Here is a 6,000-nt window from a genome sequence, read left to right on the forward strand (position 1 = left end):
GACAATCCACCTGCCTTGGCCTCCCTGAATGCTGGAATTTCAGGGAGGTGGCTGTGCGTTTTTTTTTTTTTTTAAAGTAAGTGCCCTTTGTAAGAAAATAAAAAGTCAAATAATACAGAGGACAATAGAGAGAAAGAAAAAGGATCAAGATCGCATCCCCTGCTCAATGCACGTGTGCAATGCAGAAGTATAGATTCCCTGTCACCTAAACAGGATCATATTGCATATTTTATATAAGTGGCTTTCTTTACCCAAAACTATATTTGGGGGGCATCTTTCTATGTCAAAATGTAACACATTTTTTTCTTTAACACGTTTTTAATGGACTTTAATGGAATCATAGTTTTTCGATGTATGTGTAACCTAGTCAGTTTCTACTGATCGACATTTAGGCTGTTTCCAACTTCTTGTTGTGGGCTAAGGCTGTATAAGTTGGGTGTTATCTCAGTGGCCTTAAACAGCTCTTTTTTGGTGGGGGGCATGAGAAGAGCATAGGCTTGAAATAAGAAATATCAATGCCATGAGATTTTGCTTTTTAAATTTTCTCTCTTTTTATCCCATCATTGAACTTGGTAGGGTGGCTTCTGTTGGGTAAACCCTGCTGCACTGGGTCAAAGCGTGCCTCACTATTATTAACCTGTTCGACAGCTGAGGACGCTGAAGCACCAGAAGCTTTGTGACCCGCCCAGGATCATGTGTCAGTGACCCAGAGTCCTGAGACTGGCACTTCTCATGGTGGCTGTGCCCTTGGCTCAGGCAGAGCTGTCCCTGGGTTCACAGCAGCCGCCACCGCAGCAGCAGCAGCAGTGAGGGGGTTGGGCTCGTGTTACAGGAGGAGGTCTCACACTGGTGGCTGTTATTCTTTCTTTCGGTTCAATGTCAACAACCACCAAAGGAGGTGTGCAGGAACCCTTGGTAGTTTTATTTTGGAGGATTTCTAGCTACAGAGTCTGGAGAGTGGCAATGACGTTTCCATTGTTTGACACCATCGTGGGTGGATTAGGAGGTCCAGGATAGGTAACTGAATAGTTCACTGTGGTCCTCCACGGGGACAACACTATGTGCTAAAGGGTATCAGCTGTTCAGCCTGAATTGTAGGGAAAGAGGGGGCGGAGGCGGGCAGGAAGGAAGCTAACCCTATTGAAAGTCTACTCCGAGCCAAGCAACATGCCGGGCATCTTCCCATAGATTGTTTCATTTATTCCTCATAACAACTCTGAGAATTCAATCAACAACTTCAACTTCTCCTTTGGGCTGAGGAAATAAGATGATCAGAGTTGCTAAGTGGAAAGTAACTATTATATGATGGAGATAGAATTTTAACTCATTTATGTTTTGATCGCAAAGTTAAGCTTATCCCTTTTACTACACTGCCCTCAGTAGTGTTCTAGCCTTCTCAGGTTCACTGCCCACTGGTCAAGAGGAAGCCAATGTACTCACCCCACAGTGGTTACAACAGAGAAAGGGTTTAATATCACAGGCACCCTGCAAGGAGAGATGGGAGGAAGTTCTCAAATCTGTCTCTTCAAGAATTTGGGAGAGATGATTTATTTTACTTTATTTTTTTTTTATTAAGTCATTTGTACATAGATCATGAATGGAGAGAAGATTTTTAAAGCTAGTTTGGCCAGCAAAAGGCTAGGGAATTGGGTCCGCTGTTTGACTGGGTTTGGGTGGAATCATCAGGAGGTTGATATTTGTTCTCATGCTGAGTCAGTTTCTGGGTGGGGGGCGCAAGACCAGTTGAGTTAGTTTCTTGGTATGGGCCACTGGTCAGGGTAGGTCATCCAATCCACTGGAATGCAGGGCCTGAAAGATATATCTCAAAAACCAGCCTTAGGTTTCACAGGGCGATGTTATCTATGAGAGTAATTAAGAAAGCTAAGAATCTTTGTGACCACCAGTGCTATGATTCCTGAGTAGTAAGTAATTGTAGGAAAGCAACCTATTTTAATTATGCCCCTAGACCTTTGCAGAGTTCAGATCCCTACCACAGTTCCCACCTTGTGGCTGTCTATTAATTTTAAAAAGAGTGGTTTCAGTAGTGTCCAAGGCCAGCTGAATTTTGCACTGAGTCTCTTTGGAGTGAGACCCCTTCCTGTGAAGCAGCTCTGCTAAGTCTCAATTAGACGCCTCAGCCCTCCTTCACTCCCCCCCATCCGATGTGTCATCTGAGGAGAACAATGTCAAAAGTTGGTGTTTTTCCCTGAAACTCTCGGTAAGTCTCCCTCCAGACTGTGGTTGGCTCAGGGGCATCATTTTGGCTGTAATCCCGCAGAGTTTCATTTTCACTTTCTTATTGAAAAATCAAAATCTGGGGAATTAGAACCTTTCCATATTGATTTTCCAGGGGCAACTGAAAATTGCATTCTGTCCAGGACCAAGAGTGCCACCTTCCGTGGTGACAGGGCTGACGCTGGAGATGACGTGTAGGAAGGGGAAGCAGTGGGCAAACAGATGTAGCCTCCGTGTCACTTTGCAATGTGGCAAAAGCAAAGCCTAATGTTTTTAATGCACATAAAATGATTTCTGGAATTAGAATTTTACCTTGTTTTGTTTCTGGTGGAAAGAAAAGTTGATGAGAGAGAAGCAAGAAACACTTTGGAAAATATACATCTAAAGTTTCTCCTTTAAGTATGTCAGGGGTGGAAGGTCAGTCTACACCTGGCCCCCCTACCTCACCCAAGCCTAGTATTTTAGGTTGATGTGAAGAACCAACCAAAGTTCTAGCTCATTCTTTCGCTCTGAGGCCTAGATCTCAGTTCTAGTCTTAGATCTTGCTCTGCCAATTTACTACCTGGATGACCTTTTGCAAATTACTTATTTCCTGAACCTTGTCTTTTTCGTCTGTAAATTGTGGAATAATAATAGAAACTACTGCATAAAGTTATAGTAAAGATTGGTTGAATAAATATTAGTTGACTGAATGAATAAACAAGATCATCGACCTGAAGCCTGGATAAATCTGACAAGGCAGTCTCTGTCACGTGCAGTGACGTGTAGTGACAACCTCTCATTGCTTGTGTGGGCCAAACCCCCAAGATGTTTAAAGGATCACGGAGCTCATGGCCTTGGGCATGTGTGGTATATGTGAGGGAGGTAGTGCCATTTTGGATTTTATTTTCTCTTTTCTGCTCCGTGGGGGTAAAGGCCACCTAGCTGGTTGTGAGTGAAGACCCACTTGGCTCCTGTAAAGCCACTTGCTGGTGAAGAACATTCTACAAGTTAATATCCAGAAAAGAATTGGCTCCTTTCCTCTTGACTTCTTCTCCCTAGTACCCTTTGACCACCTCTAAAGTGTCCCATCTTTCCCCTTTTCCCTATGTAAGCTAATTGTTAACATCAACCAGATCCCTGAAAGAGATTCTGGCAGAAAGTGAGCATGTTTTTCTGAAGCAAGTGAAGAGCCTAGGACTTTGGAGTGAACCGTGTCGCAGCCAGGGGGCTGAGAAGACCCCACCAAGCAGAAGGTGGTGACCTGAAACCATATGATGCCTCTTGAGGTCCCCCAGGCTCCCCAGCTTTGACAGTAATCCTTCAACCTGAGATCCACAGACATTTAAACCAGATGTGCAGCTCGGAGCAAGTAGTTAAACAACTGCTTTGAAGCTGAAGCGCCCTCGGAGCTGGCTAAGTAGCTTTATTATTGCCGAGTAGCGTGTGTTGCTATGCAGAGGCACCAACTCCCAGCACTGTCTCTGCTTGGGAGTTAGTGAAAGGCAAACTCAGCTGGAGAAAATGCCAAGTGCCAAAAAGGAGAAGCGAATAAAATGCTGGGGGTGGGAGGAAGGGGATGGGTGGGTGCCTGTGCTTTGAAATTCTGCCATGGAAAGTTCTCTTCAACGGATTCTCTTCCAACCTGCCCCAAGTGCAACAACTGGACGCAGCATGTGACAGGCGCTGCAGACGGATCACGTTTCACACATGCAGCTGTAATATCTGGCACACAGGTGTTTGGGGCTGTGTTTGCCAGCTGCTCTGAGCACCCTGCTACTACGGATGGGGAGGGGAAGGGGGAGGGGGGGAACCCTCACACTTGTTGCTGCCAAAAGGGAGGAGGGGGCTGGAGATTCCTGTCTCTGGCCAAGAGTGCTCAGCATTCAAGTCTGGGCCTGGGGCCTCCCCCATGCCTGCCTTTGAGGGTGCCAGCGCCTCTGCTCCCAGGCTCATCCAGGACAGGGTTGCAGCTGGAGGGGAGGGCAGGCCAGCTGGCCAGGGCCTCGGAATGCCAGTTGGGATATGAGGTCACTGTGCTCTTGAGTCAGATTCTTAGCAATCGTGAAACGTCAGTCCGATTTCTTACCCTCTCTGGTCTCTATTTCCTGATCTGTGTAATGCCTGGTCGTGGGCTCTTTGTAAGGACTCTGTGAGATGATAACGGAAGCTCTTAGAGAGGGATGTTACTCCCCTGGGGTGGATGGGTCCCAGCCGGATGGCCAGGATTGCAGCCTCACCAGGTCCCCCTGTCGTTCAAGCCTGGCTCAGCAGTTCTGGGCCTCAGGCACAGACATCCCCAGCGTCCAGACACAGATGATTGATTTCTGCTCTTTTGTTTCCTTAGGGAGGAAGAAGGCTGGCCATTCAGGACATTAAAATCACCCAAGAAAGGGGGAACAGGTGAGCTTGGGGATGTCCGTCCCCCTCCTTTCCCTTCTTAGCACCTAGTGGTTGGAGATTCTGCGTGGCTGTTACTGTTCCATGGAGGCGCCCCCACCCCGGACTCTCTGGAAGCCCTGGACTGTCTGCTTTGCCGCCCATCCTGTCCCCAGCACGTTGTCTGCATGCAGTGAAGACTTGATAAATGTCTGCTGAGGGAGCGAAGGAGTGAGTGGGAGAACGAGTGGGAGGGTTTCTCACTGTCTCAGCAGCTCCCAGCCCTATTTTAAGGACAGAACAGGGAATATGCATGTTCAAAGGGTGGATGCGTGGTCACACGTCCAGCCCCCTGTCACTCTCCAGCGTTGGACCTGTCCCCTCCATCCTCTCTGCACACTTCTCCCCAACTCTCCTGCCCTGCTTGGCCACTGAGCTCCCCACCTTGCCTCCTCTTACCTCCTCACTCTGTCCACGCCACTGCCCCTGCCCTCGTCTCTCCCGAGACTGCGAGATGGGACCACCCAGGTCAGAGCAAGGATCAGAAGGAAGAGAACCAAGGAAATCCCAGGGCCGGGGGCCAGGCCAAGCCCCGTCTTTAGACATAGGGACTAACGGTTGTTTTTCTGCGGTTTTGGCCAGGGTTGGGCTTGAACCCACCACCCCTGGTATAGGGGGCTGGCGCCCTACTCCTTGAGCCACAGACACTGCCCATGGTTACTTTTCTGAGTTTAGTTCTGGGATGTTGTGAGATGGGGGTCCTCTGCTCTTTATCCCTGCTGTGTACATATTTTTAAAGAAATTGCCATCTCTCCTCTTTAAAGGAGCTCTCTCCCCTCTAGCTGGGCTGGAGAGGTGGGCTGCTCCCAGCACAGTCCGTCTCATTACTGGGCCTCGTTCATGCTTGCCCTGTGTCTGCTAAGCCTGGTGTCTCTCCCAGAAGGCCTCCTCTCTCACTAAAATCCTCTCAACTACCCCTCTCTGATCATTGCCAAAGTCTAATTCATTTTCCCCTCTGGACCTTCCAAGGAAACAGATATGTATTTGCCACACACGATGTGCCAGATTCTGTGCTAAGTGGCTTATAACCAACACGTCATTGAAGTAGGTACTACTTATTATTCTCCCTGTTTCACAGTTAGAAAACTGGGGAACAGAGATATGAAAAGTCTCCCAAAATTACATGTCAATGGCAGAACTGGGTTTGAATCCTGGTCTGTAGGATTCCTAAGCCTCTCCTCTCTTTGTGCCTCTCTGCATCGGCAGACAACTTCAGGGACGAACTAATAGCCATTGGCTAGGGGCTTGCATTCTTTCTGGCACCTGTGGCTCAAGGGAGTAGGGCGCTGGCCCCATATGCCGGAGATGGCGGGTTCAAACCCAACCCTGGCCAAAAAACTGCAAAAA

Source organism: Nycticebus coucang, chromosome 10, assembly GCF_027406575.1.
Source record: "Nycticebus coucang isolate mNycCou1 chromosome 10, mNycCou1.pri, whole genome shotgun sequence".
NCBI lineage: Eukaryota > Metazoa > Chordata > Mammalia > Primates > Lorisidae > Nycticebus > Nycticebus coucang.